The 13,939-nt window shown below is 43.2% G+C and overlaps 1 protein-coding gene across 1 annotated transcript in view; it reads right to left on the reverse strand.

Annotated features, from left to right (window-relative positions):
• Nucleotides 1-13,561, reverse strand: part of Delta (neurogenic locus protein delta) — a 1,656,387-nt gene extending 1,642,826 nt beyond the window's left edge. The window contains exon 1 of the mRNA XM_067142151.2: nt 13,024-13,561. The gene's annotated coding sequence lies outside the window, so the exon portion shown is untranslated. The remainder of the gene's footprint in view (nt 1-13,023) is intronic.
• Nucleotides 13,562-13,939: the final 378 nt, after the last annotated feature.

Below are 13,939 nucleotides of genomic sequence, written 5' to 3' on the forward strand. Positions count from 1 at the left end.
CTGGGTGAAAACATGGTTTCTAGATCACTGGTGTAAATGGAGTAGAGCAGGGGACTAAGCACTGCACCTTGAGGCAGTCCTTGTGAGACTGCGTGGGCCAAGTAGTTTGTCATCATAACGCATATATATCCATCTGGTATGCAGAAGCTTGTAAATTCCCTTGAAGATCGGATGAGGAAGGTCGAGTTCCATCAATTTATACACTAATCTTGAGATATCAACATTGTCGTATGCAGCAGAAATATTCAGAAAAAGGGCAAGTATATAACTGTTCTTAGCAAATGTCTTATATATGTCGGTAGTGAGCAGTGCATGACTGTCATATGTACTCCTTCCTTTTCGAAAACCATTCTGAGTTTGTGGTAGAAGATTATGAAATTCTAACCACCAGTCGAGTCGAAGTTTAATCATGTTCTCGAGGATTTTCAGTATGCAGGAAGACAAGGCGATAGGACGGTATGCGTTCGGATCCTCTGGTTCCTTTTCGAATTTGAGGATGGGTATCACAATCTGTGTTAGCCAGGATATCGGAAATTCCCCTTGAGTCCAGATTTCGTTTATGATCAGAAGCAGCCACGGAAGAAAATGGATTGATAAATGGGCCAGCGTCGGGTAACAAATATTATCAAAACCTGATGCAGTACTTGAGGACTTTTTTATTGCATTTTGCAAGTCAGCCAATGTGAAGGGAGAGCATAAGAAATGAGTACTCGGGTTCGTGTTGAACTGAAGTGGTTGAGAATCAACAAACGGTGGAGCTATCTTGTCAAAGAATCCCTCTATACAGGCTGGTGAGATCGTATTGGCACGGGGACTGTGATCTTTGTGGCGGAATGCCTTGGTTTTGTTCCAGACGTCGGAGATGCTGGCATTCCAATTTAATGATGCACAAAATTCCTTCCAGCTGTGTCTTTTCCTTTCTTTCAAATATGAGCTGTAGTATGCAGGCATTGCTGGTACCTCTCAAAAGTGGGTTGTTCCCGATATTTCCGAAGCGCTGTCCGTCGTCGTGCAAAAGCTCGAGAGCATTCTGGGGTCCACCAGACAGCTCGTTTCCCCGTGTATATAGATCCAACTTTCTTCAGGGGAATTGAATCGGATGCAGCATTGTCCATAGCGGAGATATAGAGATTATAGCCGACACCACTAGAAGTTTGCAGTGGAAGGTGTAATATCTCTTCATCCATATTGGCTCTACATATTGGCCTACTTGCTTCAGAGCAGTTCCATTTTCCTGTCGACACTTTTTGGGGCTGAGGAAGAAAATAAGTCTCTATTGTAATCAAGATGGGAAAGTGGTTGGAACCCCCAGAATCAGTAAGAACGGATCAGTTGGTGGAAAAGGATAAAGAGGGGGTGGTAATAGTGAGGTCAACTGCCGATTTCTGTCGATTCAGCGAAGGAACCGATGTAGAGGATTGATCATTCAGGATGACTAAATTGTAACGTTCGACCATATTGACTATATCATTGCCGTAGTGATCGGTGGTTGGACAACCCCATTCCGTGGAGTGAGCGTTGAAGTCACCACAGATGATCTGTGTGGGATAAAGTTGCATCATGGTTTCTTGCCAAATATACAAGCTAATTGCTGTTCTCGGTGTGCAATATGCAGATGCTATCGTAAGAGTTCTAGAAGGTAGTTAGATACTAGCTGCAATCAGTTGAAATGGCGAGGGCACACTATGTTGGATAGTTAGCTGTCTGTAAGATAATGTCGTTTGTACCAGAATAGCTACATCACCATATCCATCATCACGGTCTTCCCTTATTGTGGTATAGTTGAGAAAACGTATACATCTTTGAGGTTTGAACCATGTTTCTGACAGGACAACAACATGAGGCTTTATAATGTGACGTGCATTATCTAGACTCTCTTTGTTTGAAATAGCCGATCGTGCATTCCATTGAAGAATTTTAAATGCCATTATGAGATTGGAAAATCTGTTGCAGCATATTCTTGATCGCCATGGGTTGTAAAGTGTCAGATAGTTGAGACGAAGATTGTTGGATCAATAAAGTAATGAACAATGTCCCAGATAATGCTGTTATAGATTCATTTCGGCTTTGAATCTCACGCTGTAGAACACCTCTGTTCGAGGTCACCGACCGGCCGTTCCACTGTAAGATTTTCAAAGCCATTTTCAATGGCCAAAATATTGGTAATCATGTCGCGGATTGCTGTTGGATGAATGTTGCTGGACGCTGAAGAATGAAGCTGACCTAGTATGAGCATAATAATGTTGAATATTTGCTCAATAAGTTGATCGTTGTTTTTAGCAGGATTTGATGTTACCCGATGGTGTTGGGGAGGGTATGGATTGTAAGTAATCGAAGTAACAGATAAATGTGGAGGAATATAGGCCACTTGAGAAATTGGGGGGAAATGGGTTTAAAAGGTTGTAACGGACGTCTTGACGTGTTTACAGGAACTGAAATTTTAAGCTGAGAGGCGAATGGATGGTCGAGTTGTTGGTTAAATATTGAATGGGGAGAGTTTTGCTGTGTTATATTCAATGGTGCATCTTCCTTCATTTGTGGTTTTGCCGTAACCATGGGTGTCAAGGGCTCATATTATCTTGGAAAGTTTCTTAGTGTTGACACGTTAGAGGTTACAGAAATATTGGGTAGAGGGGAAACTCAACCTTTACGCTCTGGTGTTATAAATATCAAGCGCAGCCACTTGCGAGATGTTGTTAAGTGCCATAAGTTCCCGAAGAGAAATCCACCTTTTATATTCAGGGCAGTTTTTATCAGTGGAGAGATGAGCTCCTTTGCTGTGAACACAACGGGGAGTAATTAAATCCGAACACTGACTAATATCATGATGCCTTGAGCAACGGCTAGAGCGTTGGGCAATTCGGCATTGCAGGCTAGAATGACTGAATCTCAAACAACGTTCACATAATCGCACAGACATTACGAATGGTTGCACTGGGCATCTAGTTCCGAGTAAGTGGTTATATGCTGGCAGTGGTTGTGTACGAAAATTTAACAGACAAACTGGGATAGGCCTTCTCTCTCCGCGAATAATCTTAGTGAAGAGCATTACACGAACAACTGGTAACGGGGTTTGTATCTCCCGTAATATTTCAGCTTCACTAAGTGAGGGGTCGACGTTTTTTTAAAAACCTTGTCTTTGAATAACACTAGACGGAATGTAAACTTCTAGATTTTGTTTACGAAAAAATTCTGTTTCCACTAGTTAATTCGCCACTGCTTCTGAAGTGGTTTCAACTCGAAGTCTGTTTCGCCCTATGGGTTTTATGTCCAGGATGTTTTGACGGCACACGACCTGCTCGTTAAATAACAGCCTACCAAGCGCCATTGGATGGAGACTACCCACGTCTTTGTTTACACTTTCGACGATAACAACGAAAGGGCCATGATCATTGGGATTGTACCTATTTTCGCTGCTATTGCGAAATACAACTCTTTGATTAGTGTTGGGCTGATTTACAGATGGGGATAAAGTATTTATTTCTCCCACAGCTGCACCATTAGAACTATTCCTGGTATCATTTGAACCGGAACCGTTTATGGTATCAAGGAGCATGTCAGACTCCTCTGTAGGACAGGGTTCACTTCCACTAGGACGCAGTTTTTTGCACTGGGGATTGAATTCACTTAAAATTTCACAGTCAGAATCACCTTATTTGATGGTTGGCTGTGCTGAAGCAGTAGGTACTGGTACTTGACCTCTTTGTAGTAATGCGGCAGAAGCTCCTTGCATCTCTGTCGAGAGGGTTTTGACAGGTTGTTGAGGCGACAGAAGTTGATGTGGATTCAGAGGATTTTTGGCGCTGAAAGTAAAGTCTGGAGTCATCGGTGGAGAGTTGCTGTAGCATGCTTGTAAGGCAACATTAATTACCTGACCCGTGTCAGGTGGATCGTACATAATGCACGCAAACTAACACACACAAACGGAAATTTTTCGAACTGCTGCTATTCTTATTTGAAACAAAAGGAAAAGAAAACACAGTCAACTATTAGCGGCAGGTAGGTCAAGTCTAAGAGTACATATGCCATAGACCTATTACACACGTCAAAACAGTACTTTGTACGCTGGGGCAACAGCGGAGCACTTAATATGAACACGACCACGCCTCACAGTGAACTGGAAGGCAACATTCCGCGGTACGGCTTGTGTAGCTCTGAACTCGAAATTGTGAGAAGCTGGGTTCAACTCCACCATCGGCAGCTCTGAAGATGGTTTTCCTAGGTGTCCAATTTTCACACCAAGCAAATGTTGGTTCTGTACATAAATCAAGACCACAGCCGCTATGTTCCAACTCACAGCGTCACTAAAAACCCGTGTTAGTAAGACGTTAAACAACCGGCAAAAAGAATAACAAAGCCGGAAGGAAAAGGAAGGCAGCATTGTCAAACACAGTCAAATGAAAAATATAGTAATAGAGAAGTAATAATAGTAATAATAATAATAATAATAATGTCCATCTCTGTGTTGTAGTGATTAGTGTGAATAGCTGCCTCCCCCGAAGGCCCGGGATCGATCCCCGGTTCTGCCGCGGAATTTGAAAAATGGTACGAGGGCTGGAACAGGATTCACTCAGTCTCTGGAGGTCAAAATGAGTAGAGGTGGGTTCGATTCCCGCCTCAGCCATTTTTGAAGTGGCTTTCCGTGGTTTCCCACCTCTCCTCCAGGCAAATGCCGCGATGGTACCAAAGTAAGGCCACGGCCGTTTCCTTCCCTCTTCCTTGTATATTCCTTCTCATCTTCCCATCCCCTCACAAGGCCCCTGTTCAGCATAGCAGGTGAGGCCACCTGGGTGAGGTTATGGTCCTCCTCCCTAGTTGTATCCCCGACCCAAAATCACACGATCCAGGACATTATCCTTGAGGCGGTAGAGGTGGGATCCCTCGCTGAGTCCAAGGGAAAAACCAAGCCTGGAGGCTAAACAGATTAATAATGATAATAATAATCTTATAATAATAATCTTTTTCCTTTCCTTATCTGTTTACCCTCCTGGATTGGATTTTCCCTCGGACTCAGCGAGAGATCCCAACTCTATTGCCTCAAGGGCAGTGTCCTGGAGCGTGAGTATTTGGGTCCGAGGATACAACTGGGGAGGAGGATCAGTACCTTGCCCAGGCAACCTCACCTGCTACGCTGAACAGGGGCCTTGTGGGGGACAGGAAGACTGGAAGGGATTGAAGAGGAAGAGGAAAGGAAGCGGCCGGCCTTATGTTAGGGACCACTCCGACATTTGCCTGGAGGAAAAATGGGAAACCACGGAAAAACACGTCGAAGGTGGTTGAGGTGAGAATCGACTCCCCCTCTACTCAGTTGATCTCCCGAGGCTGGGTGGACCCCGTTCCAGCCCTCGTGCCACTTTTCACAATTCGTAGCAGCGCCGGGAATCGAACCCGGACCTCCGGGGGTAGCAGCTAATCACACTATCCATTACACCACATAGGCGAATAATAATAATAATAATAATAATAATAATAATAATAATAATAATAATAATAATAATAATAATAATAATAATAATCGTATGGCCTTAGCTAGCATGTGCAGACATATCCATTTGACGCCATCTGGCTGTCTGCTCGTTAATTTCGATGTTTCGTTTTACTCTAGACCTACTAGAGAGCAGAGTGAACCGAATCTTTCCTGAGCGTCTGTGGCTGAGATTTTAACAATTTTGTCGGGTGAACACCAAATGTGTCACGAGAGAGATTTTGCATGCCGACATCGTAAAACATGGAGTGTCGAATGGACTTTTTTTCCACCCTTCAAGAACCTCTGCCGTATTTGAACTCGCTATATTGGGCAGTGGCGACGATTGGAAATTAGAAGCGGGGGAGCAAAAAGTGTACAGACAACAAAAAGTAGTAGAGTCTGTGAGATAAAGCGGGAGGGGGTTGTTATATACATCAAAACTGGAAAACAAACCTACAAACAAAATCGTAAGCTTTTTATGCTCGACAGAGCGGTAAATGTTGATAGTTTACCAACTTAACGACGGTAAGTTCAATAATATAAAATAAAGTTTCACCACAGAATCAACGGTGCACATGTATTACAAATAAATCATATAGTATTTGACTACACACTAAGAAACTAACAGACACTAAATAGACTGGTAGACTGACGAATGCGCGCGGCGAGTGGGTGAATCATACCTCAGTGTCCATGGCCTCGTCAAAAATGTATTCTCCTGCTAGCCTTCCTCACAGCACATGCAAAGTCTCCACTACTTGCTGTGGCGCTATGCAAATCTGTTAGCAGCGACGGAGGACATTTTGTGCGTATTTTCGCTAATCATTTTGTTAGTAGACCTCTAATTAAAGAAAATGAAGGGAAGAATTAGCTGATAAGGCAACAGGGCTTGTAAAAATTGCTTTTTATTTAATAATTCCTAGTCTCGGCCGGCTAAAATGGAATAAAATGGGGGAAGGGGTGCCGGCTGATCACCCTCGCACCCCCTAATCGCCGCTACTGATCTTAGGATCCGGAGGCCGACACTCGAACACTGATCCACAGAGGCAGCTTCATGAATATGTACTGACACTCTAACCATAAGAATCATACGTGCTCTAAGAAACTTATTACAGCTCTTGCACGGTTGAAATGTAATCATGGTCAATTTTAGGAACCTAGAGCTTTGCTACGGTGACACATTTTCTTGTCATCTCGCTTAGCGACAATTATTTCGTCAGTACTGGATCAGTGTAGTTAGTACACCCACGAACCTTCTTACCAGTTTCTGTTTAATAAACGTCGACTGCCTCTCTAAAATGATTTCCTATTCCTTATTTTAAATCTAGTTGTAAACATATTAATATATTAATTAACATATTATATCTGTGTTCCATTTTCAGATGTGCTTGTTTATTGGACAATATTGTTTGTGACGCTGTTAGAAATGTTTATGCTACTTTGTTATTCCCCACTTTAGACGTCATTATCATCATCATCACGAAGTTGGTTCATTCCTCCCCAAGTGGGGAGGCGGGCCACCAGCTGAACGAAGCAGCTCTTTGGCCAATAGAAGGGAGTAAATATGGAATGAAACACATTAGAAAAAGGTATGTGTAGTATATACATAAAGGAATGCGTTGTAGCTTTGGCGCAGGGGGCCGCGACACCACAAGGGGACCCACAGGGCAGATCCACACCGCACCCACCGGGGCAAACCCCCCACTGGGTCCGCATTTATTGAGGAATTGGTTGGTGTATCTCGGACGCGCAATATCGAAAGAGAACCAGTTACAAATCATTACAGAGAGTTACAAAAGTATTTACAAGTAGTGAGTTGGAACAGTATGTGGGTTCAGGGTGGAGGGTAAGTAAGGAGAAGGTTGGTAATATTGGGATAGGAGGTGGTAATATTAGTGACGGAGGTAGCAAGGAGACGGAGAAGTTCCAGTATCGGGAAGGGCGGAATGGAAGTTGGTTGTAGGGAAGCGAAAGTATGGACTGCTTGCGGAGGAGGGGTGGGTGGCCGGGCTGATTGGGAAGGAGGAGGAGACACATTGGGAGGAGGGCGGCCAGAATGAGGCAGGCATCGCGAGTGCTCCACACGATGGTGCCGACGACGGAGACGAACCCCGGAGGTAACCAACTTATGGACGTCGTCATCACAGGGGAGCTGTAGACGGACCATGAACGTTGGATCATGGGTGTTGTATTATCCGCACACTTTATCTTAGTGCATTTGTGGGCGGGGGTGAGGAGTAAGGAGGGAGCTGTCCCGGTATCGATAGTGCTGCCTGGTGCTGCCAACGGAATGAAAATGAAATCTGAATTGAATCGAGAATATGATCGATCGATATGAAATTTCTAAACCGTTATCATCTTAAGCCAACAATTATGTCACATACACATTATATAACATTATAAAACATTTCTCGATGCGAATCTTGTTCCTAGCATGAATTCTATACATTGGCTTTGTTGTGTAAACAACAACAGTAGGCTACTAGTACGTAAAGTGTACACCAGATGTCGCACAACGATGCTTAAGCGATTCATAGTTTGTGTTTCAAAGGTTGTCAGTACGAATCTCGAAGATCGCCGAGGTCGACCGATTCAGCACTAGAGTGTAAATGCACGAAGATAACGTGTGCGGATAATATATACGGCAAACACTTGGGCCGGAACGCCTGCCGATTGGAGTTCGTTCATGATGTCTTGATCTGGGATGGCGGGGTCAACGCTGCGGACCACACAACTCGGTCATGGAAGTTGTTTGGTTGTCGTCATGTCAGCTGCTTTAGACGTCATTTTTCCGTGCTGCTTGATAGTGTGTTTCAACTGCGTTTCACTATAGCTTGATAAACTAGAAGTATTAACTTTTTGTGTATTTCGTCGTTGCATCTAGAACTCGCTATTTGATATATTTCAGCTTAGAATTCTCACCGGCAAGGTTCTGTCATATAACGTTCAGTATTGCATGAACTAAATCAACAAATTTTCGTTCTATGTGCTACTTTCTCCAACAACATTGTCACATAGCGGTATTTCGAGGCATAACGACGATTTATTCTGTCCGCATGTCACTCAGGTCGGGCTTGTATACAGACACAGGGAGGCAGTACATTGGAGCTATGAGACCATTGTGATTCGTGATACAACTAGAGCAGAGAATCGACCTGTCATCCAGGTGACTGAGAACTGGTTATGTGTGTGAGGAAAATCTAGGCAAGCAGTAAAAAGGGGAAGTGACAGTGGACTTACACTAAAATACCTCTCCGACATCCGCCTGAATATGAAAAACTAAAAATCATTTCAAGAACCACCGGCATTGAGGCTCGAACCCACGCGTCTACCAACACCAGCATGCTAGGCCCTATGGCAACAGAAATTTATAACGCAGAATTGATACAGTCGGTTAAAAATATTGATAAATCCATTAAATAAAAGTAATAAACTCCAAACGAACGTTTTAATTATATTGTCAGGCTTCAGATCGTTAAGACACCAGACGTCACTTGAGATAAGCCACATTCTTAAACTCATTGATGAAGTAGTCTGCACTGATAGAAGATATTTTAAGGTAGAGGGACGTTGGTACGCAATGTTTTTCTGTCTTTCTTCAGAAAAGCTTTCGGACTATTCCTACGCAGTGAACGTGCTCTGATGATTGTCCAGAAGTTGCCCAAGTAACCACCCTTCAACTTCCCCTCTTCCACTCTCCCGATGTAGCTCGGACTATGAAGAGTTCTTTGAAATACCGAGTACTACTTTTTGTGAAAGCTCACGAAGCTTGGTCTACATTAGAGTTTCCCAAACATTTTGTGTCTCAGACCCCTAGCTGTAGAACATAATTCAGAATTCAGTGAACAAAGATCAGAATTTTGTAAAGTTCCTATGTGTGATTGTATTCGTATAATTTAGGACTAAGATTTACTTTCCTTTAAATTTAAATTTAACTTCATTTACATAAAGATACTTTATACATGCATAGAAATTATGAAACAATGCGGCACTTGAGAATGTGACACTTGACTAATAATTACAACAGTCTGGATCTGAAAAGTTACTTCAGAGAATTCACTTGGTATGGTTGTTGGATCAATGAGACGGATGGTGCTGGTTTTCGAAGATCAAGCGTTTTATAAGCGTAGTCACTCGAACCGAAGATCAGCCTCCATATTAGTTCCGTTTCTGTACTTCGTTTTCAGTTCTGTGAGAGCATGAAAAAGGTACACTCACACAGGTGTGTTGTCATGAAAGACATAAAGCGCAGAAATTGCAGGGCATAGGTGATGTCATGAATCCAAAAGTCGATCAGAGACGTGAAGTTATGATACAAGGTCTTCACAACATACTGCCGACTTGTACCATTTATCGACCAACAATTCCATACACTGTATGTAAGTTATACAACAATGAAGACATAGTTCCTATATTTTGAATAATGATCTATGAACTGTATGTGTACAATAAAATACCGCTCTTTAAATACTTACAATTTACATTATTATTGCCGAGCTCTTGGATTATCGTCGCGGCCCTCCTGGGGTTCGAGTCCGCTGCAGGACTGATACTTATAACTGACAATGTAACATAGTCGAACAACATAGCGGAAGTTGAAATAAGCAACGACAGGGACGACAATAAAACAAATGTGCCTTTATTCCTCAGTCTGTAAATCAAGGTATGTATTGAACACATGACCTTACATTAAAGGGTTCAGTATGTCTACCCCTTATTCCCGTTTTCTGATACGGTGTCGGGGATGAGATGAAATTATCCAGCATCATTGTACGGCCGAATGCACTTCCTGACGCCAAACACGATGAAATGAATAATGGTGAATGAAACTGGGTGAGAAGGCTGTGGCCTATGAATAGGAAGTGTCCCGGCATTTGCCTGGAAGTGAAAATGGGGAAACCACTGAAAACAATTTACATGACATCCGAAAATGGGGTTCGAACCCACTCGTCTCCCGAATGTAAAGCTTGGCTCCATAGGCGCAGTGCGTTAACACGCATGTTCACTCCACTCGGTCGTGTAAACAAAGGTATGACGTAGCGTAATCTTGTTAAGGTGATGAATCATAAACAAATAGCTTCCCGATTTTACTCCTTGAAACAGGTATTTAGTTTTAGCAGCTACTGTAAGTGTATCTCATTAACAAAAAGTTCCAACAGCGCTGTGGTTTATTCAGCCGTAGGCCTACACTACATTTTAACCTTCTGTTAAAGGAGGAATAAACGTGACACACGCGATTTATTTGTGTTCTATATTAAAATGAGGTTAATTTGAACTATATTTTTCACTTGTTGGAGTTTCAGTTGAAAATCGTGTCCTTCAGTTTTTAGTTAGAATCTGTTTCAGTGAACTGTGCCGTTGATGAGAGCGCTGGGTTCACCCTTGAAGTGGCGCCAACTTTGAGGTGGGGGCAAGCGTCTTCAGCCCCCCCCCCCCAAATTATCTTAGGGGACAAAGTGCCAATTTTCCTCCCCAAAAATATTCTCCTCCTAGACTTTATGTCCCCTCAAAACGTGGAGTTTGGTAGTCCTTGTAGACTACTAAGGCGTTAAATATGGTGAAGGTTGTAGATGGTTTTAGATCAAGAAATGAGATTAGAAAACGGGCATTCCTTCATAGGAGAACATTTCCCAATGGAGAATATTCAGGTGGTACATCTGGAGATAGAGCTTTTCACATTTCGTATAATGAAATGCATAATATACAACACGGTAATAGAATATTTGCCTTTGCTGGTGAGATATAGTGTTTACAGTGCACTATGTCTTCTGGTATAGGCTATATTAAATTTGTTACTTTCATTGACCTGTCTCAGTCTCAACCTTGGCTTCGACAATATGAAAGTGACTGAGGTATGGGTGGTGCTAGTAATACCATTGCTTACGCAGCCAATCCCTGTTATGAATGGTGTGAAAATATCGCTCATAGGGTCGGTTGATGCATGCATTTCAGTGGGCTTGGCAGACTGATATGTAATAGCAACGGCTGGCTCAGTGAGGAAAGCAACGGGAAACTACCTCACTCCTCATTTCCCTAGTACGCCTCTTCAGTGACGCCTAGGCTATATATGACAACTGTTTGCGGAGCTGCAGAGGATCAAACCAGCCTTCGGGCTGAATACACAACATATATACACATTAAGAAAGTGTATTTATGAAGCTAGTTCTAATTTTTTTTACTTGTGATTATTTTTGATAGCTTCGTACATAAATCATTCCTTCAAAATGAAAATGAATATCCACAGCCTGTTTCCAGTCATTCGACTGGGTCAGGAATAGAATGAATGAAGCCCCATCTAGTGGCGAGGATAGGAATTGTGCCGGCTGCCGAAGCCTGTCACACTTTTCTGGGGCAATGGTTAATGAATGAGAGATGAAATGAAATTATATTGGATAGTGTTGCTGGAATGAAGTATGACAGGGAAAACCGGAGTACCCGGAGAAAAACCTGTCCCGCCTCCGCTTTGTCCAGCACAAATCTCACATGGAGTGACCGGGACTTGAACCACGGAACCCAGTGGTGACAGGCCGGTGCGCTGCCGCCTGAGCCACGGAGGCTCCTTCAAACTACTTTTTGTGTTTATTAATTTAAATTCTGTTTTATTCTTTACTTGTGAATATTATTAAACACTCCATACATAAGACTCGTTAAAAATGTATTTGAGAAACAAGCTCTATTATTGTTCTGTTTGTGAATATTGTTATTATATAGGAATATTAATGCCTTTGCTGGCAGGACCTAGTGTTTACAGTGCACTATGTCTTCTGGTATGGGCTAGAGCAATTTTGTTACTTTCATTGATCTGTCTCTGTCTTATTCTTGGCTTTGACAATATGAAAGTGACTGAGGTATGAGCGATGCTAGTAATGCCATTCCTTCTGCAGCAAGTCCCTGCTATGAATGGTGTGAAAATGTTGCTCATAGGGTCGGTTGGTGCATGCATTTCAGTGGGCTTGGCAGACCGATATGTAATAGTAACTTCTGGCTCGGTGAGGAAAGCAACGGGAAACTACCTCACTCCTCATTTCCCTAGTACGCCTCTTCAGTGATGCCTAGGCCATCTATGACAGCTGATGGCAGAGCTGTTGAGGATCCAACCAGCCTTAGGGCTGAAGACTGAACATACATACATAGGAATATTTGCATTAATAGTTGGTCCTTGTTTGACATGCATGTGTTCATTTTAATCATGCCCCCCCCCCCCCCGCCCAATAATCGCCCGAAGTCGGCACGCCTGCACCCTTGACCACGGAAATAAGGATTAACTAACGGCAGGTTAAAGTCGAGCGCACATACAACACACCCATGCCCAGGAAAAGACTCGATCTGACAACGGGGATGAGCAAAGTTACAAACACAGTACTACAAGAACTCCGTGAGCGAACCGGCTAACATCCAAAGAGTCCCCATACAACTCTAAAACAACAATGCCATACACAGCTTCAGACACATTCCATCAGTGAAAATCTCCCTCACTCCACAGGTTCCATGATCAGTGACGTTGATGGGGGAGGAGCAACATACATCTAGATATAAGTAGAACATGCGGTACTCACCATATAGTGTGCACGGCGATGTCTGGGTGGGGGGTGGGGGTCTGGACAGGGAAGGGGTGGGGATGGCACCGGAACACGCAGCCGACCGGAAACGTCACACTAGTAACGACTACTGCACAGCCTTGGCCAGTCAATACATCAACTTCTTAAGAAGCACACTCTTCACAGTTTTCCAAGAACTCCTTGGTCACCGCTTAAAAATGCTTACCATCGCCTTAAGCGATTTTAGCACTGCTGAGGTTGAGACAAACATGGCGACGGCACCAAGCGTCCAAAAAAGCAAGAAGCCAGCAGGAGTAAGCACTTGGCGCCAAAGAAAAGACCACCTTCTACACTTGATTGTAACAACAAACAAAAAAGACCGCGATTTATGTCGTCCATTTCACTCAAATAACCTCGTGAACACACTGACACGAACACTTCATCATTCACCCAGTTTAAGAGTGGAATTTACTCTGTGTTCCCAACCGGTAGAACAGAGTAAGTTGACGGGTCCGGGGTTCACGCCACGCGAAGCCCGCACTAGACGCACACATTAAACGTGCGATCCTAGACTTAGGTAAGAAAACTGAGTGTGTTGTTTCGTTTCGCCGTGTGACTGGCTTGGGCATGCGTAGAGGTCGCAAGGCAGTGATCTCTGCAGGCAGGACCGAATTAGAACATGGCCTCTCCTTTCTTCCACACTCTGCCACTGCATGTGGACTTGTAAACAAACTCTCCATATCATCAAAGTCTTTCCCCTTTTAAACTTCACACCTTACCTTTATTTCGCAAAAAGTCTTCAAAATCTTACCTTCTCAAAAATTAAGCTGAAGAATCAAGTTGCCGAATAAGATTTCTCACTTCTGATAGAATGTATAAAATTAGGTCTATGTGCAAAAAGTTAGCTGCTACGCACGAGGAAGAGAGACATTAC

The sequence above is a fragment of the Anabrus simplex genome, chromosome 2 (genome assembly GCF_040414725.1).
Source record: "Anabrus simplex isolate iqAnaSimp1 chromosome 2, ASM4041472v1, whole genome shotgun sequence".
Taxonomy (NCBI): domain Eukaryota; kingdom Metazoa; phylum Arthropoda; class Insecta; order Orthoptera; family Tettigoniidae; genus Anabrus; species Anabrus simplex.